The sequence below is a fragment of the Pseudonaja textilis genome, chromosome Z (genome assembly GCF_049901715.1).
Source record: "Pseudonaja textilis isolate UNSWEBS1 chromosome Z, rPseTex1.2, whole genome shotgun sequence".
Lineage (NCBI taxonomy): Eukaryota > Metazoa > Chordata > Lepidosauria > Squamata > Elapidae > Pseudonaja > Pseudonaja textilis.
The window spans coordinates 106,147,479-106,174,898 of NC_142008.1; the positions used below are offsets into that span (position 1 = coordinate 106,147,479).

Sequence of the window (27,420 nt, forward strand, 5' to 3'; positions counted from 1 at the left end):
GCTCAGAGAATGAGACACAATATAAGCCCATACAGACTTATAAAACTTATAATCCAATAAATAATAAAATAAATCCATAGAAATCAGTACAAAATCTCATAGATTATATACACAGTGGTTAATATTTAGAAAAGGGTTTATATAAATATTTGTTTTAGAAAATCCCTGTACATACAATATATATATTGTACAATATATTGGTTTTCTTAAGTTTTCGTGGTATTACATGTATGGCATTCGAGCTTTGCTTGGTATTTTCCACGTCATAGTAGTTGTGCTTTTAAAGTTGTAGCGATGTTTCAGCAGAATCTCATCTTCCATTATCAGGCTTCTGTATAGTGTTAATCTGTGAGTCAGGCTTCTATAAAAGCCTGACTCACAGATGAACACTATACAGAAGCCTGATGATGGCAGATGAGATTCTGCTAAAACGTCACTACAACTTTAAAAGCACAACTACTATGACGTGGGAAAATACTCTGAGCAAAGCCGAATGCCATACATGTACAATATATTGTATATACATATTTACATATTTGTTTTCGTAGATTTTCATGGGTACAGGTATGTAGGTCTTGGCATGTTTGGGTCTTTTCCCATGCAAGATTGAGAGTATCTTGGCAATGTTTCAGTGAGGTCCCACTCACCATCTTCAGGCTGGTGCTTTCGGCTTCGTGCTTGTGCGAGCAAAGTGTGATCGAAGCTGCCATCTCCCTATATATACACTGGTGGGGAGGTTGATTGTGTTGTCATTTCTTGATTGGTTGATGGAGTTGATGTTTGCGGATTGGCTGGCTTTTTTGTAAGAACATGTGTGGCTGAGGTATTAGCTGTGTGTCTCTCAGCCTCCTGTGTTGTAACAACCTGGGTACGCAGACACACAGCCAATACCTCAGCCACACATGTTCTTACAAAAAAGCCAGCCAATCTGCAAACATCAACTCCATCCACCAATCAAGAAATGACAATGCAGCCAACCTCCCCATCAGTATATATAGGGAGACAGCAGCTCCAGTCATGCTTTGCTCGCACAAGCACGAAGCCAAAAGCACCAGCCTGAAAATGGTGAGTGGGACCTCGTTGAAATATTGCCAAGATATTCTCAAACTTACACGGGAAAAGGCCCGAACATGCCAAGACCTGCATATATACATATATATACATGCATATATAATTGTGTAATTCATACTATCCCACTCCTATGGCCCCTACCACTTACCCAGGAGAACATGTGTCATACTTCAGCATCTTTTACTTGTAAAGAATATTTGAAACAATTATAACATAATTACAAAACTTCTAAGAAAAATGCATAGTAAGAAGAGGAAAATTGATAGAATGAGGCCTGTCCAATTATACCTAGAAATTCAGTAGATGAAGTGAGAAAATGTGACTAAACTTTTATCAGTTGGGATTCTGTATCCCCTCCTATTTTAAGAATTTCCATCCTCAATCCTGCCCACCATGGATGGGACAAGAGAGCCTAAAGTCCACATCATTAATATAGGGGTGGAAAATTCAAGCTTTTGTTTAAAATAAGTAGGGGATGTGAAGTTTAAAGAACCAATAGAAATCTATTCCCTGTGTTCTAACTTGGTAATCATATGCCATAATTCTGAGGTAGAGTAATGGTAATGTATATGAGCACTGTATTTTGAGAATTTATTAACATGTTTTGATTTCTCATATTTCAAAAGTAAAATTCTTGGAGACTGTTCTTCCTCGTATTTGCTGAATAAAAGGGGTGGTGAATCTTTATAGAACCCCAAAATTCTAATTCTCTGTGTAAGACACACATTTCATTTCCTTCCCAGCATCCTGGACATCTCCAGATGGAATTGTCATTAAAAGGACTCTTGAAAAGTGTGGATTTGTTGAATATGCCACATAAAAATCTGAAGATTATGTTTATAAATTAGAAACAGAGGTGGTATTCAGCAGGTTCTGACCAGTTCTGCAGAACCGGTAGTGGACTACCATGTTCCACTTCTCCAGTAGTGGAAATTTTGAGTAGTTTGGAGAACCAGCAGATATCACCTCTGACTTGAGATTTTACAGTACCCTTCACCTGCCACGCCCACCAAGCCACGCCCACAGAACTGGTAGTAAAAAAAATTGAATCCCATCACAGATTAGAAAGTAATACCCATGCAAATGAGATAAATGGTCAAAGACTTTATTGAGTAAAATCTAATGTAGGAAAAATTCACAAACTAGGCAAGAAAACAACAAGGAAACATTCAATATAAGAGTATAAATATAGGATCCAATTTTTATTAGTACATTTACATGGAATACATTTTAAAAGGCATTGGACAGATGATGGCATAGATAACACTAAACCTGAATAAACCTTTTAGTATACCTTATTAGCAGCTTGGATGAAATCATTCTCAAGCTTATTTTAATAAAATATCATTCTGGTGTACATCTATTTACATCTGTTGTAGTTTCTTCAATTATTAGATAATGGAGTATTTATCTCTTGCAATTGACATGTTCTTGCATGTTACTGCTAAAGTCAGTGAGAACCTATTTTGTGTGGTGCTTTAGGCACCACACTAGAATCCATGAGACAGTGATGTCTAGTCCTTCTGTAGAAGCAAAATCACATGGGAAACTTTGAACCAGTTATTCACTTTCTCAGTCCTAGGAAGGAGGCAATGGAAAATTCCTTCTGAAAAACTTTATCAATAAAAATGCAGTGACTTCCCAGGTGGATGGAAGGAGTTAAGATTGACATAAAGGAACAAAATGTCAAAGTGTATAAGCAATGACCATTTAAGGGGAGAACAGCATAAAATCCTGTGGACTTTTGGAAAAGTTGAAGCTTTAACTAATCATATTGTGTGAAAGCATTGTAGAGGAAATCATTTTACACAGAAAGCACAGGGAAAAACAGGCCACATAGTTTAAACAACTCTCACTTAAACAAGCTTAAATAATTACACTTGTTTTTGACAATTATATTGCATCCTGATATGAACTTCACCAAAAATCAAGAGTATTTATTCTATGGCAACACAGAAGCTGCCAATTACACACATTTAGCATATTTAAAGTACAGCAGGATTTTTGCTGAGTAACTTCTTCAGTTCTACAATTCTTCTGGATTGAAATGTTGAATGTGCCTTCATCCAGTTATTGCATAGCTCCCTTTTAATATATTCCTATATTCAGAAAATTAAAAGAATAGGTAGGAAAATGCAAAATTGGGATGACCAGAATAGAAACAACATTCTCCACAGTTTAGGCAGGACATATTTGATATTCCTATTTCTCATACTATAGATGATAGGATTGAATAGAGGTGGAAGAAGAGGATACAGCACAGTCAACCAGAAATCTAAATAAAATGAGGCATTAGAGAGAGGTCTCCCATAGGCAATTAATGCACTTAATACTAACATAGACACTACAATAAGGTGGGAAAGACAAGTTCATAAGACTTTTTTTAAAAAATAAACTTGATTAATTTTACAATTAAAACAAAACGAACAACACACACACAAAAAACCACACAGAAAAAGACTGGTTAAAAACAATTTCAACATCAACAGTTTGTGGTTTCTTGTTTATGTCATTATTTTGTGCAGTATTTACAATTAATATTTAGTGCAAATACATATTTACTACAGCTATTTCTTATCTTTCTTTACCATTTATTATATAATCTGTCTCCGGTCTATCCATTCATACCAATAATTCCAAATTGTATAGTCTCTGATGATTCCTTATCTTTTAGGGCTGGGGTTAGTTTATCCATTTCTGCACAACTTGTTATCTTTTGAATTATCAGTTCCTCTGGTGGAATATAGGGCTGTTTCCAACACACCACAAAGGCCATTCTAGCCACCATCAATGTATGTAATATTATGTATTTAAATTTTTTTGGATATTTTCCCCTAAATATCCCTAGTAGGAAGAATTCTGGTTTAAGTTCAATCTGTTCATTCGTAATTTACTCCAGCCATTTTTAAATTCTCAGCCAGTATCTTTGGGGTCCTATACAGGACCACCATATGTAGTAGAATGCTCCATCTTTCTTTTTGCACTTCCATTTCAGGCTCATGTTGGGGGAAGGGTTTTTTTGCCTACTTGTTCAGAAGGGATTTTTAATATTGCCTTGAAGATCATAATGTAAGATATGATAATGAAAGTAAAACAACCCAGTCCCGCAATGTTACTGACTACAGATACTCCAAACTTAAGTAGATTAAATCCAGAGCAAGATAACTTTAACAACTGTGGAACATTACAGAAAAATTGGTTGACAACATTAAACCAAAAAGGTATAGAAAATGTGCCAGTGGTATGCAACATTCCATAGAGGAGGCCTGTAACCCACACCATAATTATTATTTCAGTACTGTATTTCCAATTCATCACCATCTCATAGTGCAGTGGATGGCAAATGGCACCATACCTATCATATGCCATGACTGTCAGGAGGGACAAATCAGAAGTTGTAAAGGAGATAAAGAGAAAGATTCAAGCAGTACAACCAAAGTAAGAGATTTGCCTGGTATCCATGAAAGAATTTATCATGGATTTGGGGACAATGACTGCAGCAATGCCTAAGTCCCGTAGAGCCAAATTCATTAAAAAGAAGTACATAGGGCTATGCAGTTGATGATCCAAAGCTACTGCAGAGAGGATGAAAAGATTTGCTGCTACAATTGCCAGATATAACACCAAGAACAAGAAAAAAAAAAAAAAGCTGTAGATGCCGATCTTTTGAGAATTCCACCATCAAAAAGTAAGAAATGTTTTGATTCCTCGTGTTTTAGGACAAAGATGCAGGGAATAACTGCAAGGAAACAGAGAAGGGAGAGGCAGTTAGTTAAAATTTGAAAAATGGCATTTTGACATGTGGTAAGAACAGTAAATAAAAAATATGTTTGAACCGAATGAGGAGGGAAACAGATAATGGAGAACATAAATGTAAGATGTGCATATTAGAGTATTAGAATACTCTCTTGTTCATTTCTATCCATTTGTAATCTACCTGTCCTAAATAACCAATCATCAACCTCATATTTTCCATTTCATATTTCCAGTTTGATTGTTTCATGTCTTGATCAAAAGGATTGCATAAGATTAAGAAAACCCTGGAAACCACCCCATAGAGGTGGTGAAGAGGTAAGAGACTGCCAGCAGGGTCAAGGAGAGTCGCATCTCTCCTCCACAGCTGGCCTTACTCCCTTTCCCGAAGGCAGTTGCAGCAGTGGTCAGAAATGGCCACCTCAAAGAAGAACATGACTGGAAAAGAATGTGCAGGAGGAAGATAAGAAGAGAACATTTTGGCTGACTGGGTAGAACTGGAAAAACAACAATGCAAGATACCCTGCAATTTGAATTATAAAGAACAACATTGTTCCCAAAGAAGACTTCAAAGCGGTGAATGAGAGAGGGAAGGGAAAGGACTTGTTTTTCTTTTCTTTTCTTCTCTATATTGACAACTAAGACATTTAAGCAAGAAACCAGACAAACAACTCACTCCTGGGATCCATCGGGCACATCTGGGTATTGGCCTCAAAGAATGGTTTGGAGTAGTCCTCCTCCTATAAACACTTCCTTTGATGGGAACCCTGATAGGTTAGCATTATTTTTAAGCCAAATTGTGAACCACCTAGAATTATATTCAAATTGTTATCCTTTTCAATGGACTATTATAGATGCGATAACAGGTGATGCTGCCGATTGGGCTGCAGAGTTGCATAGTGTGCATGCAAAGGAATTGATTGATGTTGGTTTGCTTTTGGATGCACTCAAAGTTCAATTTGAAGATAGGTTAAGGATACATCAGTATGAAGAAGCATTAATGTCACTGAAGCAGGATGGGAGGCCTGCTGTGGAGTATGTCAGAGAATTTTGGAAATTAGCAACTAAGTTGCACACCTGGCCAGAAAGACTATTGATTAGAGAATTCAGATCTGGTTTAGACAGAGGATTGAGGCAGGCTTGTCTTTATAGAGGGGTTCCCCAGAAACTGGGGGAATGGTATAAAATAGTTGTAGAGTTGGATGTGGGACTGAGGGAATTCCGTCCTACTTTTGGAGGGCCCAAAAGACAACCAATAGGAGCAGGTAGCACCACAGGGTAAAGTGGGGGAGAAGACTAAAAGGATTGGTAGGGGAATGGGGCTCATGAAGTGTTTCCGATGTCAAGGTCTGGGACACAGGGCAATGGAGTGTCCATCTATAGAAATGGATAATAGAAAACAGGTGGCTCACATTCCCAATGCCACAAATAGCAATTTACCAGGTGGTATTATGCCCCGTGGTATGAAACAAGGGACAGTTACATCTGAAAGATCTCAAGGGGTGTCACATAAAATGAACACGGAAGTAATGACAAATAGACGTGAGAGGAAAACACCCGATGGTAAACAATACCCAAGGTAGTCTCAGGGTTATACGATAGTGGAGATGACAGTCCAGATGAGGATCATTTGAGTAATCCTGTGCAACCATTTGTTACACCAGTAGTATTGGAAAATCTAACAAGCAAATTGAGGGGTCAGTATGGAACATTAATCGACACTGGATGTACTAGATGTTTAATTAGTAAAAATGTGGTTGATGAATTACAGTTAGCAGTGGAAGAACTGCCCAAACCTCTGTGTTTTGAACAAGTGGATGGTTCATTATTAGGTGCGAGTCCTGCTACAATAATGACAATCCCTATCAAACTAGAGATAGGGAGTCATTGGGAGTCATTACGATTTATTGTAGTACCACAAATGAGGGAGGCACTAATTTTAGGTCTAATATGGTTAGACAAATGGAAGCCCACGATATGGTGGGAAGACAGTTTTAGGAAGTTACAAATTGCAGTTGGCCCTATGTCCCCTCCATATGTAAATAATAGGGAAGTTGTAACAGCTATAGATGATTCTGAAGAACTATGTTATCCAGAGGAATATAAAGACCTACCAGATGTGTTTAGCAAAAAGGACCATGAAATATTACCACCACGCAGAACAACTGATTGCACAATTGATTTAATTCCTAGAGCAAAGTTTCCAAAACCACGAATGTATGCCATGACTCCAAAAGAGATGGAGGAAATAAGACAATGTATAGATAAAAATTTAGCGCATGGATTTATTCAACCCGGGAAATCACATATAGCTGCCCCTGTTTTATTTTGTGAAAAAAAAGATGATGGATTACATCTTTGTGTTGATTTCCACGGGCTCAACGTTATTTGCATAGACAATGTATATCCTTTATGACTGATCAATGATTTGTTAGCAACATTAGCGACTGGCAGGTATTTTTCAAAATTGAGCTTCCGAAAAGCCTACTATAGAGTTCGTATACGAGAGGGAAGTTTTCAGTTTAACATTATGCCATTTGGGTTGCAAGGGGAACCCGCTGTCTTCATGCAACTTATAAATGAAGTATTACAAGAACATTTATATCATGGCATTCTAGTATATTTAGATGATATTTTAATTTATACCAAAACAATGGAGGAACATGTGACCTTAATGAGGAAAGCTCTGAAAAAATTACTTCACATCAAATTATATGTGAAACTTTCAAAGTGCGAGTTTCACTGTATGTCGTTGGATTATTCGGGGTACAGAATATACAATAAAGGAATAAAAATGGATCCCAACAAAGTCAGAGCCATAGTTGATTGGAAAGAGCCAAAAATACGAAAGCAATTACAAAGATTTTTAGGATTTGTGAACTTTTACTGGCAGTTTATTCCTAAATTTGCACAAATTGCTTTACCATGAACAGAATTGTTAAAAAACTAAACATCAAGTGCCAAAACCCAGACCTAGCCAACCCATTGTATGGTCACAGCAGCATCAGCAAGCATTTGATGACCTCAAAGCTTTATTTGCTCAAGAGCCCATTTTAAAACATCCTGATACAACTAAAAGGTTTGTAGTTCAAGCTGATGCAAGTGATATGGCTGTGGGGCCTGTCCTCTTATAGTATAACATTGATGGACAATTACAGCCATGTGCATATACATCACGGAAATTTACGCAGAACACAGGCAGGCTATTTGGGAAAAGGAGGCTTTTGCCATAAAATGGGCACTTAGTACATGGAGACACCTATTAGAAGGGTTGGAAAAAAAATTTGAAGTTTGGATGGATCATAAAAATTTACATGCATTACAGAAACTGAGAAAACTATCCCATAAACAAGTAAGATGGGCTTTGTATTTTAAATGTTTTGATTTCCAGTTGCGATATGTTCCAGGAGGTAAAAACTTATGGTGGATGCACTATCTAGACTACCTCAATACAATGTCTCTAGAGATGAAGTTATTCAGCCCATGATCTCTGTAGGACCGTCAACCAAACAAATTCAGATGTTGACCATGAAAGAGATAACCAAAAAGGAATTAGAAGAGGCTACAAAAATGGATGTATGGATAAAAACAAATAATAGTGCCTGTTTACATAAAGATGGATTGTAATGGAGAGGGAATAAAATATATGTTTCATCAAATTGTAGGAAAAAAATATTATCCCAATGTCATGATGTAAGGCAGGCTGGACACTTTGGATTTTTAAAAACACTTCATTTGGTAAGGTGGCAGTTTGGTGGCCACATATGAGATCAGACATTGAACAGTACCTTAAAGAATGCCACATTTGCGCTAGTACAAAACCTCGAGTAGGAAAACCTTTATGACTATTACAAACTGTATCGGATCCAAACCAGCCGTGGCAAGATATAACCATGGATTTTATTGTGGAGTTGCCCAGCAGTAACGGATATACAGTAATCTGGACTATTATAGACTTGTTTTCAAAACAAGCTCACTTTATACCATGTAAAGGATTGCCTTTGGCAACAAAATTAGCCAACCTGTTTATAAAACATGTATATAGATTACATGGCACACCTAGGAGGATAATTTCAGATAGAGGTGTGCAATTCACAGCACGATTTTGGAGAGCGTTTATACGCCTTTTAGGATGCTCTCAAGGTCTTAGCTCTGCATACCATCCCAGCACCAATGGTGCTTCTGCAAGAGCTAATGTGATGATTGAAAGGTATTTGAGATCATATACATCTTATCAACAGCAAAAATGGGCTGATTTAGTTCCATTTGCTGAAGTAGCATATAATAATGCTATACATGAAAGCACAGGATATAGCCCATTCCAGGTAGTAAATGGGATAGAATTTGTGCCAATTCCTGATTTACAATGTGATGAACAACAACTCATAAATGTCCAAATGTGGTCGAAAAAAGTTCAGGATAGTTGGGATAAAGTAAAATAGACTCTCAATAAAACAGCACTAGAATATAAACATCAAGCAGACAAGAAAAGAAAACATTCAAACCTGGATATCATGTTTACCTATCAAATAAATATATAAAATTACATCTAAATAGTTAAAAATTGGGACCAAAATATATTGGACCTTTCCAAATTATGAAAGTGATAAACCCTGTAACTGTAAAACTTAAATTGCCACCACGGTTACATCGAATACATCCTGTATTTCATGCTAGTTTACTTAAGCTTGTAGAACATTGATATACCTTTGATATACTTGAGGAAACTGTAATAGCTAAAGATGTAACCCATGCTGAAATTGATAAAATTCTAGATTCGCGGATATGTAGAAGAGTGTTACAATACTTAGTGAAATGGAAAGGATATCCTGAAACAGAAGCAACCTGGATGAAAGTAGCAGATGTGTGTGCAAATAGACTGATAAGACAATTTCATACCAAATATCCTGATAAACCTGGACCACAAGTAGAGACATAATTAGTGATATAATGTATATTGTTTTATAGACTGGTTCTGGGTAGAGGGGGATGCATGTCGCGACTATGTTGCAACACATGCGTTTGCATCGAAGCCACAGCGATCTGAAGGATGGCATTCTTCTTCATCAGAATAAACTCTGTATCATAATAATATGCACGTTCTATGTAAAATGCTGTGAGGTGAAGCTCTATGCATTAACCACGATTCATGTAATTGAGTTCATACGTATAATTATGATTAAAAACAGTAATCATGGATAATAAGGGTAATCAGAGGTAATGAAGGGTAATGAGGGGGAATCATTATAAATATTGAATCCCAGGAAACTCCGGTTAGATCCAACTTGATTTTGTTTGCTTAGCTATTATCTTGGAGGAAGGAGGAAGGAATAAACAAAAAGCTTTTGTGTTACAAAATACTAAAGCGAAGAGTGTCTTATTTTCTCCCTGCATTTGTGCCAAAGAAAAGCTGAGACAAGGTCAGATTTTTCCTTCTTTCCTCTTTTCAGTCATGTAGTGATCAAAATGGTTGGCTAGGAGCAGAACAAAGTTGTTTGGGGTCTATTTTCATCAATGAATGATTACTCGGAATAATTTGACCCATCATAATGTGTCTGCACTCCTATAAGCTTGTGGTAGGGTTGGAAAATTAGAGAATTCCAATGTACAATGCTTTGTCATATTTTCCTTCTTTCATCTTTTCAGTTGTATTATCTCAAAAGCATTGGCTAGGAGAGAGAGGAGAGGAGCTGGCGTCGCGACGGTACGGTCTGTAATCGAGCTCCAAGATTGCAGCCAATATCTTCGCCCCTGGCCGGTCCAAACAGACCTAAACTGTCCCGTAGGGATGGGCATCGTGAAGGGCAAATCCTGTGGATCCCAGGGACACCGCAAAGTCCCTGGTTGATCCAGGAGAAGTCCTTTTTGGCGGCGGCGGAGAGGCAGCCCCAAAGCTGTGGAAGTCGGGACAGCTCCGGAAAGGAAGAGGCTGAAAGAGAAAGTCGGCTGGGTGAAAACCTTTTTTTATTAACATTTTGAGGCTTGAAAGGACACTCTGAGTATAAGAAGAAATCTGTGAGATTTTTGACAAAACTGAATAAGCGGCAACTTTTAAAGGGAGACGTCAAAGTGAGGTTTGGCTATTTTTTGCCTTACTTTTTTCTTTTTTGTTACCGGACTTTATTGGGACTTAGTAGATAACCGCACTGAATTTTCTCTTATATATATATATATATTTGCTTTCTTATTCTCCTTCTTGATTTCTTAATTTTTTTTTAGACTAGAGGCTCCTTTGGTTATTTTTCTTTTATATATATACATGTATATATTTTATTTTATTTTTTAACCTCAATTACGTTTTCCTGGGAGGAGGGGGAAGTGAGAATTAAGATACTTTGTAACACTGCCAACTAGAGGCTTGAAAATATTTTACTTGTAGTGGAGAGAACTGTGAAAGACTTCTTCTCGAGGACATTTCAACTTGATAAGATAGAGGGAAGAGCGCGGCAGAATATTATTACAGGTGTTCTTCTGGACTTCTATGAACAATTTAACACTTGAGGTTTGGCTTTGAAGCTTGTGGAGAAAAGAGTCATAATAAGAGCCTTGGACAATTAAACAAAGTGCAGTGTGTTTTTTTAATCTTCTTTTAGTTCTGCTACCCCTCCTTACCAGCTTTACTATAAACTTTTATTTCAACAATATTTTTATCTTTGCTTTTATTTTAAAAAGAAAGCCTCAGAATTTTTCTCCTTTTTTTTCCTTTTTCCACTGGGATTTTTGCTTTTTCCATCTATGCTCCTGGATTATTTTGGTTTTCTTTTATTATTATTATTGAGATTTTCTAACTGGATTAAGGTGTGAAGAACCTGAAGAAATTTTTCTTTTTCTTTGTTCTTTTTATTATTATTATTATTGGGCTTTTTTCTTCTTTTTATTTTTATTCTTTATTGTGAATTATTTCATAATTGGATTAGGGTCCAGAAGAACCTGAAGAATCTTTTCCTATCTTTTTCTTTTTTCCTTTTACCATTGGGCTTTTTACTATTGGGCATTTTCATTTTGGATTATAATTGGCTACCATACGAATTGGATTAAAGTTTAAAAGAATTTGAAGGTCTTGAATCATTTAAAATGAGTAGGAAACTCATACCCTCTGGTGTCTCTACCTCTACTTCTGCCTCCCCACCATCTGGAGGACAATGTTTAATCCAGGCAATGTTAAAGCAAGACAAAGAATAAGAAAAAGTAACTTTACAGATCATTATGCAAGGAATCCAAGATCTTAAGATATTGAACAAAGAATAGAGAACACTGAACAAAGAACAGGGAAGACTGATGAAAAAGTGGAAAATATTCAACAAATGATGGTGAAGTATAATGAGAGATTCCAAAAAAATCAAAGAAGAAGGTAAACAAAGAGAGGAGAAGATTGGAAATATGGATAGCAGACTAACAGTGGTTGAACAAGATAAAAGTGGGATGCTGAAGTGGGAGATGGAGAGGTCAGAATTCTATCTCAGATTTCAAAACATAGAGGAAGAAAAAGGACAAAATTTGGCTGCGATAATGATAGAAATTCTGGCTGATGCTTTGGAAATAACAAAGATGATGGATGGAGTAGATGAGGTATACCAAGTTTTTACAAGATATGCAATGAGAAATAATTTACCAATAGAAGTTCACATTAGATTTACCAAAAAAATCCATCAAAACACAAATATTACAAGCGGTAAGAGAGAAGACGTTGAAATATAAATGCAAAGAAATTGTGGTTTTAAAACAAATACCCAGAAGAGTGAGAGAGATGAGAAGAGAATATCGATTCTTGACCAAAGTGCTATTGAAAAAGGAGGTGTATTATAGATGGCTGATTCCAGAAGGACTAATGTTTACATGGCAAGAACAGAGACACAGAATTGATTCAGTTGAGAAAGCAGAACCTTTCTACGCAGAATTTTTCGGAAGGAGAGAGGAAGAGGCAGAAAAAGAGGTCTCATTAATTGAATTCCAAGAGGAACAAATGGGGACTGAAAAAGAAGAAGGTGCAGTAGGTGGACAGGTGGATATCAAAGAACAACGTGAACCAAGATCTATGAGAGCTGTCAAACCTATCACACAATATAATCATGGAAGAGAAAAAACTGATTACAATGAATATAAATGGACTTAATTCAGCTGTTAAAAGAAGAATTTTTTCATAAATTAGGAAATTAAAGTTTGACATAATTTGTTTACAAGAAGTACACATTAAAAACAACATGAACAATCGTTAGTACAGCCAAAATTAGGGAAAATATGGTCAGAGGCTTATATTACACTTATTCCAAAAGAAGAGGCTGATCCATTGCAAATTAAGAACTACAGACCTATTTCTTTATTAAATGCAGACTATAAAATCTTTGCTTCAATTTTGGCAGAAAGGCTTAAAAGATATCTAAATAATTTTATTCATCCAGAGCAAAATGGATTTCTGCCAAAGAGACAAATTAGAGACAATATGAGAGTAATCCTGGATACTTTGGAATACTATGAGGCACATCCTGAAAAGCAAATGGCTTTGATATTCCTAGATGCTCAAAAGGCATTTGATAATGTGAACTGGAGATTTATGTTACTACTACTGGAACATATGGTTTTTGCCAGAAAATTTATTCAAGCAATAGAAGCCATTTATCATAAGCAAATGGCAAAGGTAATGATGGAGAAAGAACTTACAGACTTTATTTATATAAGAAAAGGCACAAGACAAGGATGTCTCCTATCTCCTTTGCTATTTGTATTGACTTTGGAAGTGTTGAATAGAAATATTAGAGAGGACAAAAGTATAAAAGGAATGAAAATTAAAAAGGAAGAATTCAAATTGCAAGCCTTTGCGGATGACTTAGCCTTTATTTTGGAAGATCTTTTAGAAACAGCTCCAAAGCTATTGGAAAAGATAGAGACATATGGCGAGGTGGCTGATCTGAAAATAAATAAAGATAAAACAAAGATCTTGACAAAGAACATGCTACTAAGACAAAGAGAAGAATTGGCAGATCTGTTGAAAATCCAAGTCAGAACAAAGTCAAGTATTTGGGGATATACTTGCCATCAAGATGTAGTACATTAAAAGAGAATAATTATATTAAACTTAAACAACAGATAGCCTTAGATTTGAAGAAATGGGAAAACTTATAATTGTCATTAATAGGGAGAATTTCAACAATCAAGATGAATATTTTACCCAGAATCTTATTTTTGTTTCAAACAATACCAATTAGGCTCGGAAAAGACTATTTTGAAGACTTAAATAAAATTATGCTGAAGTATATATGGCAAGGTAAGAAAGCGAGGATAAAGCTAAAGCTCTTGCAAGATGCTAGAATCAGAGGAGGTTTTGGCCTGCCTAATTGGGAGTTGTACTACTAAGCTGAAAATTTGATGTGGGTCAAGGAATGGATAACACTAAGAAAGACCAGATTGTTGACACTAGAAGGTCATGATTTGCTGTTGGGTTGGCACGCTTTTTTATGGTATAAGGGAACTAAAACACAGGGTTACTTTAGAAGACATTACATACGGGAGTCTTTGTGGTTAAACTGGGAGAAGATAAAAAGACAATGTTATTTGAAAATTCCAGCTTGGTTATCAACTATTGAAGCATTTTCCTATCCTATAATCTATAAGAAGGAACAAACAGTTAGATATGGGGAATTATTGGATGAAAAGGGTGAACTTAAATCGATACAAAATCTAGAGGAACAAGGTATAAAGATGAATTGGTTTTCATATGTGCAAATACACTCAAGATATGATGAAGATTCTAAAACAGAGGGATTTTATGATAAACAGACTGATCTAGATAAGGTTTTGACAGGTACTGATGAAAAGGTGATTAAAAAATTATATGGTTATTTACTGGGAATTAAGCTAGAGGAAGAACAAGTTAAAGAAACTATGATTGCTTGGGGGAAGAATTTTGGATATGGGATTGATTTAGAGAAATGGCAAAAACTATGGTCGCAAAATTATAAAATGACAATGTCAACAGCTTATAAAGAAAATCTGTATCAGATGTTTTACAGGTGGCACTTTCCCCCAACAAGGATAGCAAGAATGTTCAAGGATAAATCTGAAAAATGCTGGAAATGTCATCAGATGCCTGGCTCATATTACCATATGTGGTGGACTTGTGAGGATGCTAGAAAATATTGGACTAAAATCTGCATGTGGTTGGAAAAAATGACAAAGAAACACATTGATTTGAAACCGGAGGTTTTTTTATTGGGACTTACAAGATGCATACAGTAAAGACTTGAAATATCTAATTGTAAATGTATTAACAGCGGCTAGGATTGTATTTGCTAAAAATTGGAAAAATGAGAAAATACCATTGCAGGAAGAAATTATTAAGAAAATATTGGAATGTGCTGAGATGAGTAGATTGACATTTGAAATTGGAGAGCAAGAGGATAAACAATTCTAAAAAATTTGGGACCTTTTCTATCAATGGTTGGATGATAAAATAAAATAATAGAATATTTAGAATGTTAGATAATAAGGAATATCTTTGTTTTTTTCTTTTTCTTTTGTTATTTGATATCATATCTATAAAGTGTTTTTAGGATAGATTTGGTATGACTATATGATTTGTTATAGAATAAACTACCTAAATTATAGTTATCTCATAAAGTATGAATGAATAAAACCATAGTCAAATGATTTTCTAATAATGATATGAGGATATATAAATTTCGATTGATAATACGAGTTATTACGTAATGTAACTGTAATTGGGACTACGAAATGAATGCACAAAACTGATGAACCAACTGACACACTTCTTGTATATATGTATATATTTTTATGTTTTGTTTGTTTTGTTTGTTTTTAAAAAACCAATAAAATTGTTTTCAAAAAAAAAAGCATTGGCTAGGAGTAGAAAAAAGTTGGTTCTGGTCTATTTTCATCAATCAAAAATTACTCAGAATAATTGGGCCCGTGATAATGTGTCTTCACTCCTACAGTTTTGGAGAATTGTAGAATTCCAATGTATGGGTGCATTGTAATTCTAGAAGAAAAACAATGCATATCTACCCAATAAATATAAAAATTATTTGCTGTATTTCTTACTTGGAAATCTTAATAGTAGCCATTTCCTCTTTGTATAATTTCTCTCTGTATGTGTTTACATAAGTGATGGCAATGCTTGTATCTGAATTTCCCTACCGGATAGGGAAAACAGTAGCATAAATAGCTTTCAAACTAATATATAAATACAAGATTATTAAACACATGTTTAATAGCATATTATCAAATAGAAAACAGTTACAATATAACTGCTATTTTGATATTCACTTGGTGATCAACACATAATTATATCACTGTTAAATACATTTAATCAAAGCAACTGAAATATTAGCAGAATAAATTATTTTATTTTTATTTATTTATTTTTATTTTATTTTTGATTTGTCAATCGCTTACAAGATAATAGCTATAAGTATAAAATAATTATGAATACATGAAATGGATACATAAAAGAAAAATAAAAAGAAATAATAGGACAGGGATGGTAGGCATTAATTAATTAATTAATTAATATTAATTGATTCATATTAAAATATGAATCTTTTTATCCAACAATCAGAAGGAAATGAAAACTCAGCTTGAAAAGATACTATCCCAAAACAATACAAAACAATAATGTTTGTAGTAGAGTTTGGACAGAAAATGAGACGCAACCTGTTGCATCTTTGAACTCTGACATCTCAGCATTTTTTTTTCAACAGTGTTAAATGTTATGTAAGCACATATTCAACAGTGATACTTAACTTGTTTAAAGGAGATAAATTCAGTTAGATAAAGTTTTGGAGGTGGCATTTTTATATGTGGTAAGAATAGAAAACATAAAAAATGTAAATTATGGATTGAATGAACTGAAGATCAGAGCATGAAAAACAGACATGTAGGATGGGGATATCAGAGCACACAGTTTCCCATTTTTACCCATTTCTCCCAAAGGACCAGACACCAAACTCACATTTTCCTCTTCTTTCCTATTTTAAATGTTATGTCCATTTACATAGTGATAAAAATGGTTGGCTAGGAGTAGAACAAAGCTGGTTTAAGTCTATTTTCATCAGTGAAAAATTACTCAGAATAATTGGACCTATCATAATGTGTCTGCACTCCTGCAGGATTGTAATTGGGTTGGAAAATGGAATAATTGCAATGTATGGTGCTTCTAGAAGAAAGGCAATGTAAATCTAGCCAATAAATATAAAAATAATTTGCTATATCTCTTCCTTGGAAATTTTGAGAGCAGACATTTCCTCTTTATATAATTTCTCTCTGTATGTGTATTTATGTAAGTGACAGTGTTTTTTTTCCAATTTCCCTACTAGATATTAGACTAAAATAATATAATAAAAAGCCTTTAAAGCAATACATAAATGCAGGATTATTAAACTTGTATTTAATAGAATATTGTTAAATAGGAAATTATAAAACTTAAATTACAACATAACTACTATTTTGATACTCACCTAGTGATAAACATAACATTACACTGCAGCTTAATACATGTAATCAAAGGACCTCAAATATTAGCAGACTAAAAAGTTGCTTTATCCAACAATGAGATGGAAATGAAAACTTATTTTGAAAAGACAGTATGCTTTATCTATTACAAACCAATAATGTTTGTAGTAGAAGTTAGACAGAAAATGAGACACAACCTATTGCACCTTTGAGCTCTGATCTCTCAGCATTTGTTTTCAACAATGTCAAATGCCATGTTAGCACATATTCAACAATAATAATTAACTTGTTTAGAAATAAAGAAATAAAAACAAATTTTACCATGTATTTCTTTTTTTCATATACTGGTAGATTATGAGATTACTTTGTCATTCCTAATTCAGCTGTTAGGGATCAGTTTATGCATGAAGGTTTGGTCCAAATTTCTGCAAATTATAATTGTTTTTTATTCTTTATAATTATCATGTGGAAAAGATACCAGTGTTGAATATGTAGGTAATTCATATTTAAAGTCTACACAGAATCTGTCAAATCTCTCTTAAAGTCAATGCTGTCCCACTAATTTTCATGTAGTGAAACATCTATCTGCAAACATAGAGATTTCTATTCTGAATGCTTATTAATCTTGTTTTATTTCCCTCCAGAGACTTTTACATCAAAAGAAATTGATTTCTGTGTCCTTATTAATACAGTTAGCAAATATAAATAAAACTGACTTCTCTGAGCCCATTAGTATAATTGACCATCAAGTGCACAATAGCTTCCTCCTGAACCAGTTATCCTATCAGAATAATAATATCTTAGATTATTAACAGAATGGGGGCTGCAGTGAAAATTGTGAGAGGTGAAAAACAATCAAATGAGAAGGCCTCCCTGTCAAATATTTCATCATTTGTAATTCTCTTTGAACTCCAGTTTTTTTAAAAAAATCTCATCTTCTATCCTGTATGCCACATGTAGGGGAAGACCTTGACCATAAGGACCCATCTCAGCTATCTTCACACGAAAGCACGACTCCTGAAACAATCATAATTCAAAAGGAACTTTTGCTGAAAGAAAAGATATTAGAGAAGTCAGGCAGACTCTGAAGATTCCTGTGTGAAGCATTAAGCTAATTTCAGCTTAAGCACAGTTATATGCCATAACTGTGAGGTAGGGCAATAGCAATGCAAATGAACATTGTAGTTTGAGGAATTTAATGACATATTTTGATTTCTATATTTAAAAGGTCTAAAATTTACAGTCCAGTCTGAGCTAACCTGCTTGTTTTTCTATCTTACTTGCTAAATATCCTGGGGGTGGGGTCTTTACATAACTCCAAAGCTCTTGGTTTCTTTGTAAGTCTCAGATTTTCAGTTTCCACACCAGAGTCCTGGATATTTCAAGAATGTCTATTAGAAAGATTAGAAAGATTCATTTGACTATGCTAGACACAAATCTGAATACAATATTCATGAATTAGAAATTAATATTCACACAAATTAGGTAAATATTAAAATACTTTATTCAATAAACAGGGCAACATAATAACTATAACTGCAAAATATAATAAGGACAAGAAATATCAAGGTAAGAAAACAAGAAAGATACATTCAATGCAGGAATATAAATATAGAAGAAAATGTCATATTACTTTAGCTGAAAGCCCCTCACTCTCAAAAAAAGGTACTGATATTATCTAGGCAATTCCAATATGCATATGCCACCTTCCTGAAATATTGTTATATTAAAATAAAGTATTTGTCCTTAAATATATCTTTATTTCATTTACCAGGATGGTGGCATAGATAACACAAAACCTGGCTAAGCCTTTTAATATACAATATTAGCAACTGTTATGAAGTAGTTCTCAAGCAAATTTTAATAAAATATCATTCTGGAGTACAACTATTTATACTCGTTTCTTCAGCTATTACAAAATGAAGCATATCTTATCTTTTCCAATTGACATATTGCATGTTACTGTAAACTTACATGAAGGTCTAATATAGTTATGAAATTGATTTTTTCTTTTTCATATTGCTGTGGTTACAAAAGAGTTGTGGAAGATAGTATCAGTTCACCCATCATGCCCATCATGCCAAGTATTTGCTTTTTCCAAAGCACTTCTAAAGGAAAAGCTAAAATGAGTAAGAACCTGTTTGGTGTAGTGCTTAAGGCACCACACTAGAAACCAGATCACGGTGATATTTAGTTCTGCTGTAGGAACGAAGCCAAATGGGTAACTTGGGCCAATCACTAACTTTCACAGCCCTAGGAAGGAGGCAATGGCAAATCCCTTATCTTATGAAAATCTTTGGCAAGAAAATGCACTGTTTTTTCCAGGCAGTTGGAAGGAATTAAGACTGACATTATGAAACTAAACATCAAACTTAAGGAGAGAAGTCTTGGAAAAGTTGATACCTTAAGTAGTCATATTATGTGCAAGCATTGTAAGGGAAGCCATTTTATTCCAAAAGAACATGGAAAAATAGGCCATGTAGTTTAAATATTTGTATGATTACACTTGTTTTGCACAATTGTACTACATCCTGGTACTCAGTTCCAAAAATCAAGAGACTGCCAATCAACTACATTTAAAGTGTACAAACAACAGTTAAGGATGCAAAATATTTTCTGAGTAACTTCTTCAGTTCTGCAATTCTTCTGGATTTAAAGGTTGGATGTGCATGCATCCCAACTATGTTTATTTTTTAACTTATTCCTGTATTCAGACATTTAAAAGAATAGCTACAAAAATGAAAAATTGTGATGACCAGAATAGGAGCAATATTAAAAGGTTTTTTTTCAGAATCTCCACAGTTTAGACAGGGCATATTTAATATTCCTATTTCTCATGCTATAAATGATGGGATTGAACAGAGATGGAAGAAGAGAATACAGAACAGTCAATCCAAAATCCAAATAAGATGGGGTATCAGAGGGAGATCTCGTATAGCCAAAGCTTCCAGTTACCATTAACATAGCTACTACAATAAGGTGGGGAAGACAAGTAGATAAAGCTTTTTGCCTTCCTTTTTCAGAAGGGATTCTTAACACTGCCTTGAAGATCACTGCATAAGATACAACTATAAAAGTCAAACAACCTAGTCCAGCAATGATGCCAATCACAAGAAATCCAACCTCAAGTAGATTTAATCCAGAGCAGGATAGTTTTAGCAATTGTGGAACTTCACAAAAGAATTGATTGATCACATTAGAACAAAAAAGGATGGAAAAGGTTCCAGTAGTATGCAACGTTCCATACAGAAGACCAGCAAACCACACTACAATTGTTATTTCAATGCAGGCTTTCCAATTCATCACTATCTCATAGTGCAATAGATGGCAAATGGCAACATACCGATCATATGCCATAACTGTCAGGAGGGAGAAATCAGAAGCTCCAAAGAAGAGAAAGAGAAAGATTTGAGCAGCACAACCAGAATAAGGGAGAAATCAGAAGCTCCAAAGAAGAGAAAGAGAAAGATTTGAGCAGCACAACCAGAATAAGAGATGTGTCTGGTGTCCACATGAGAGAGTTTATCATGGATTTAGGGACAATGACTGAAACAATGCCAATGTCCTGCAGAGCTAAATTCATTAGAAAGAAGTACATAGGGCTGTGCAGTTGATGATCAAAAGCTACTGCAGAGATGATGAGAAGATTTGCTACTACAGTTGCCAGATATAACACAAAAAACAAGAAAAAAATGTAAAAACTGTATATGCTGACTTTTTGAGAATTCCAGCAGTAAAAAGTAAGAAATGGTTTGATTATTCATGTTTCATTTACGACAAAGCTCCAGGGTATAACTGTAAGAAAAAAGAGAAGGGAATGATAGTTAGATAAAAGCTGGAAAATGGCATTTTGATATGCAGTGAGAATAACATACAAAACAAAGTGTACAGCATGAACGGAAGGTAAAGAGAAACAGACCACGAAAAGAATAAATGTAAGATCAGCACATTAAAATAGAAGAGTTCTACATTAATTTCTGTCCACTTTAATCCGTACATTTTAAACAACCACCAGCCTTACATTTTCTCTTCTTTCCTACTCCCAGTTAGGTTATTTCGATTAAAAGGATTGCCTACAATTAGGAAAGCCCTGTTGAAGTCTACTTTCAGCCATAGAAGATTACTGGGAATGTTTGGACCAGTTACAATCCCTGGCAACTTTGTGATTGTTGAAAAATGGTGGATGAGCTTGCTATGTGTGGTGTTTGTGCATCTAGACAAAAAACAATGTAAATCTAGCAAATAAATATAATATAAGTTACTGTATCTTTTACTTGGAAATATTCGGAGTAGATCTTGCCCCCTGTGTTTTCTCTCTCTTTCTCTCTCTGTCTCTGTATTTTATGTGACAGAAGATGGAAGTGTTCTTCTCAGTTGCCTTTGCATCTACTTGACAAAAGAAAAAACAATTAAATAGTATAATAAGCTCTAATCTAAATACATAAATCTAAATCTAATACATAAATACTAGAATCCTAAGCATGCATCGAATGACATATAATTAAACAGAAGAAAAACAAAACTTTACTTACAACATAACTTTCACTTGACATTCACTGGGTGATATTATACATAATAGACACACTGGAAAATATTTTTAATATAGAAGTCCAATACTGACAAAATGAACAAATAAATAAACCCCCTTTTTCAACAATCAGAGGAAAGTTTGAAAAAGCAGTCTTCCATTAAGTACAAATCTCTATTCCCTCCAGGAGTGTTTGGCCACAAAATGAGATGCACCTATTACAACTATGAATTCTGACACATCAGTATTTCTTTCAGCAATATGAATACACATTTTCAATAATAATACTTTAATGCTTAGAAAAAAACACAAATATTATCATTTCTTTTATTCATATCGAGGGAGATTTGAAATTACTTTGCTGATGCTAATTTTCCTACAGATGATCTAATTTTTGGATAGTGAAAAAGCTATCTGCAGGTGAGAGATCTTCTTCTGAATGTTTATTATCTGTTATTTTTTCCTCAAGAATCTTAAACACCAAAATAAACTGACTTTTGTGTGCTTCGTAAGATAATTAGCAAATAAAAATGACTTCTCTGTGCTTATTAACATAATTAGCTATTAATAACTCTATAGCTATCCCCAGAGCTCCAGTACCAGTTTTCTCATTGTTGGAAGAAATGTCCATCTGGGTTCAGTTCCAAATGAGAAGAAAGAAACGGGAAACATGGAGAGTGTTTGGAAGGATGGTTTTAATGGTAGAGAAGACCACATTGAGGTCCTCACACATGAGTGAGAGAGGGAGTGAGATTTATAACCTCTGTTGGGCTTTGAACTTGCTTCCTGTTCCTGTGGCAATAAAGGTATTCTGATTGGTTGTCAGACTCCTATGGAGCCATGCAGGGGTAGCTTGGTTGAATCTTTTTGGTTGATGCAATGAAGGGCAATTAAATGGCTCTGCCTGGAGGAGGTAGATCTTTGTTATGTAGAATAGATTGGCCCAGGTCTTAATGGCCGTTAACAAAGGTGTATGGCAGGGGCTGAGGTTCTGCCTCTCTTTTAGGGAAAATATTCTGTCCTTTTAATATTTCCCAAAATGTTTCATTTTTCTAGGAGAGGGTGGGTTTTAACTTCCTACATCATAATATAACAATATCTCAGAATGATGTTAACAGAATTGGGGTTGCAGTAGTTCCAGCAATCCAAACTGTGAGAGGTGAAACATGAATCAGGTGAGAAGATCTCCCTGAACCATGTTTCATCACTTGGGATTCTCTTTCACTTCTAGGTTTTAAGAAATCCCATCCTCTCTAAGAGAACAGCTGATTAGTTAGTTAGTTAAGCCCAGTTAAGCGCAGATCATTAACACAAAAGTGAAAAATAAAGGGGAAGAGGAAGAAAAGAACTACAGGAAACCCATTGACACCTAATAGATTGCAATAAAACCATAGAACTGTAGAATTGGTGTTAGGAGTGCAAGCACACAAGTTGATAGTTCACTGTTGTATTCCAAGCCACACTCCCTTCTAGGGTCCATTTGGCTGCTTGAGTACGCTGCAAATACAGACCTAAAACATGGCTCATAGAATGAAGTACAATGTAAGCCCATGGAGAGCTATAAAATAGCTAAAAGAGAAAAATAGAATAAGCAATACAGCAAATCCATAGAAATCAATAACAAAACTCACAGAAGAAGCACAGCAAATAAAATTTAGAAAGAGAATTTAGATAGATACATGTTTTAAAAATCAGTGTGGATATTCTCAGTTTTGTCACTTAATAATTTTTATTTTTCTGCAATAAATTGTTTCCTGGAATAAGTAATATTCTCTCCTGTGGTCTATACACTTCCCCAAAAGAATCCATTAAGCCCATATGGTAAAGCATTAAGAAACAGATTTCATACTTTTTTCATATTTCAGTAATTTTTACTCAAGTAAAAAACATTTGCAAAGATTACAAAGTAATCATAAACATTTTAAGGGGCATACAGAGTAAGATACGATAAGAAGATCCCTAGACACAGATTTTAGAATGGCTGACTCTTTCCCTGTAGCTGACAGTTCTGAAACTTTGACTAAGGTGAATGGAAAAACAGCTAGAAAATGAAGAAACTCTTAACATCCCAGTGGAAAGGAATGGCTTGTATTGGGAGGTATAAGGAACATAATGTTGGAAGAATAATGTTTGGTTCATTGCTTCCAGCCATGATGATGAGATCAGTGCAATGAACAAAATGAGGTGGTTTGATGATTATCTGGTTTTCTGGGTACTGGACGGAGTACTATTCTTGAGGAAAGGTGGGTATCTCTATCTCTATCTCTGTCTCCGTCTCCGTCTCCGTCTCCGTCTCCGTCTCCATCTCCATCCACCCACCCACCCACCTATCTATCTATCTATCTATCTATCTATCTATCTAGCACATTGACAACATCAATATATACTATTACGATGCAGACACCATTCCTGTTACATATGCATTTAAAAAATCCATTTTTTAAAGCTATAATTTCAACTAAACTTGAGGAATTGTTTTCCTGACTGGCCTATTTCAAAAAGCTAACATCTCTACAAATTCAGAATAAAATTCTATATTACAGCATGGGTTTTAATAATAATTGCATTTTTTTATTATTATTATTATTATTATTATTTATTTTTATTTTATTTGTCAATTGTTTACAAGATAATAAGTATAAGTGTATACATAGTTATGAATACATGAAATGGGTAAATATAAGAAAAATAAAAGAAAAATAAAAGAAACAATAGGGCAGGGACGGTAGGCACGTTGATGCGCTTATGCACGCCCCTACAGACCTCTTAGGAAAGGGTGAGGTCAATAGTAGACAGTCTAAGGTTAAAGTTTTTGGGGTTTGGGAAGAAACTACAGAGTCGGGTAGAGTATTCCAGACATTGACCACTCTGTTGCTGAAGTCGTATTTCCTGCAATCAAGCTTGGTGCGGTTAACCTTGAGTTTGTATCTGTTGTGTGCTCTTGTGTTGTTATGGTTGAAGCTGAAGTATTCATTGACAGGTAGGACATTGCAATGTATGATTTTATATACCATGCTTAAATCAGACCGAAGACGGCGTAATTCAAGGTTTTCTAGTTCTAGAATTTCAAGTCTGGTGGCATAAGGTATTCTACAACAGTAGAGGAGTGGAGAACTCTTCTTGTGAAATATTTCTGGACTTTCTCAATTGTGCTAATATCAGATACATAATGTGGGTTCCAGACTGATGAGCTGTATTGAGTATTGGTCTAGCAAATGTTTTGTATGCTCTAGTTAGTAGTGTGATATTACCAGAGAAAAAGCTACATAAGATTAGGTTAACAACTCTTTTTTTTTTTTTAATAATTTTTTTTTATTTTTTAATAACAAAATAAACATAAACATACATAACAAAATAAACATAAACATACCACAAAAAAACATAAAAAGATCCTTCTTCATAAATTTACATACAGTGCATCGATTGGTTTACCACTTTTTTTTGTGCATCCATTTCCTAGTCACCAGTATAATTATATTACATAATAGCTCATATTATCAATCAACAATTGTATAACCTAATATCATCACTAAAAAAAAAATAAAAAATCATTTTTAATTTTGTTAATTCATATTTTAACGAGATAACTATAGTTTGCTTAATTTATTTTGCAATAAATCATAAGATCATACCAAATCTACCTTAATAATGTTTTATAAAAATAATATTAAGAAAAAAATTTTTTTTTTATGCTAAATCTGAATATTCTATCATTATGTTTTATTATCTAACCATTGATAAAAAAGATCCCAAACTTCATAAAATTGTTTATCTTCTTGTTCTCTGATTTCAAATGTCAATTTGCTCATTTCAGCACAATCCAATATTTTCTTAATAATTTCTTCTTCTGATGGAATTTTCTCACTCTTCCAGTTCTTAGCAAATACAATCCTAGCCGCTGTTAATATATTTACAATCAGATACTTCAAATTTTTATTATATATATCCCGTAAGATTCCCAATAAAAAAATCTCTGGTTTCAAGTCTATATGTGTCTTTGTCATTTTTTTCCAACCATATGCGTATTTTAGTCCAATATTTTCTAGCGTCCTCACAAGTCCACCACATATGGTAGTATGAGCCAGGTATCTGATGACATTTCCAACATTTTTCAGATTTGTTCTTAAACATTCTTGCAATTCTTGTCGGGGAAAATGCCACCTGTAAAACATCTTATACAAGTTTTCTTTATAAGCTGTTGACATTGTCATTTATAATTTTGAGACCACAATTTTTCCCAATTCTCCAAATCAATCCCATATCCAAAATTCTTCCCCAAACAATCATCGTTTCTTTAACTTGTTCCTCCTCTAATAAAATTTCCAACAAATAAGTGTATAATTTTTTAATCATTTTTTCATCAGTACCTGTCAAGATCCTGTCTAGATCAGTCAATTTATCATAAAATCCCTCCACTTTAGAATCTATAAGATACCTTGAATGTATTTGCGCATATGAAAACCAATTCATCTTTATGCCTTGTTCTTCTAGTTTTTGCATTGTTTTAAGTTCACTCTTTTCATCCAATATTTCCCCATATCTAACTGTTTGTTCCTTCTCATATATAGGATACGAAAAAGCTTCAATAGTTGATAACCAGACTGGGATTTTCAAATAACATTTTCTCTTAATTTTCTCCCAATTCAACCATAAAGACTCCCTTATATAATGCCTTCTAAAATAGCCCTGTGATTTGGTTCCCTTATACCACAGAAAAGCATGCCATCCCAGTAATAAATCATGCCCCTCTAGAGTCAACAATCTAGTCTTTCTTAATGTTATCCAATCCTTAACCCACATTAAATTTGCAGCTTGGTAATACAACTCCCAATTCGGGAGGCCAAAACCTCCTCTAATTCTAGCATCTTGCAGGAGTTTTAATTTTATTCTGGCTTTCTTACCTTGCCATATGAACTTCAACACAATTTTATTTAATTCTTCAAAGTAATCTTTACCAAGCCTGATTGGTAAGGTTTGGAATAAATATAAAATTCTGGGTAAAATATTCATCTTGATTGTTGATATTCTACCTATCAATGACAATTGTAGATTTTCCCATTTTTTCAAATCAGATGCTATCTGTTGTTTAAGTTTGATATAGTTATTCTCTTTCAATGTAGTACATCTTGACGTCAAATATATCCCCAAATATTTGACCTTATTCAGAATTTGAATTTTCGATAAATCTGCCAGTTCATCTCTTTGTTTTAATAACATATTCTTTGTCAAGATCTTTGTTTTATCTTTGTTTATTTTCAAACCGCCATCTCACCATAAATCTCTATCTTTTCCAGTAGCCTTAAAGCTGTTCCTAGAGGATCTTCCAAAATAAAAACCAAATCATCCGCAAAGGCTTGTAATTTAAATTCCTCCTTCTTAATTTTCATTCCTTTTATATTTGGATCCTCTCTAATGTTTCTATTCAGCACTTCCAAAGTCAATACAAATAACAAAGGTGCCTTTTCTTATATTAATAGAATCTGTAAAATCTCCCTCTATCATCACTCTCGCCGTTTGTTTGTCATATATGGCTTCTATTGCTTGAATAAATTTTCTAGCAAAGCCCATCTGTTCCAATAACAAAAACATGAATCTCCAATTCA

General features: G+C 34.4%; 1 long non-coding RNA gene and 2 pseudogenes across 1 annotated transcript in view; all 3 read right to left on the bottom strand.

The window, feature by feature from the left end:
• The window catches only part of LOC148124208 (uncharacterized), a 465,649-nt gene extending 454,223 nt beyond the window's left edge, over nt 1-11,426 (bottom strand). Inside the window, exon 1 of the long non-coding RNA XR_015740458.1 lies at nt 11,320-11,426. This is a non-coding gene — a long non-coding RNA (uncharacterized LOC148124208). The remainder of the gene's footprint in view (nt 1-11,319) is intronic.
• Nucleotides 2,207-8,629, bottom strand: LOC113448552 (olfactory receptor 14A16-like; annotated as a pseudogene).
• Nucleotides 11,427-20,076: 8,650 nt separating the features above from the next.
• On the bottom strand, nt 20,077-21,053 carry LOC113448554 (olfactory receptor 14A16-like; annotated as a pseudogene).
• Between the last annotated feature and the right edge of the window lie 6,367 nt (nt 21,054-27,420).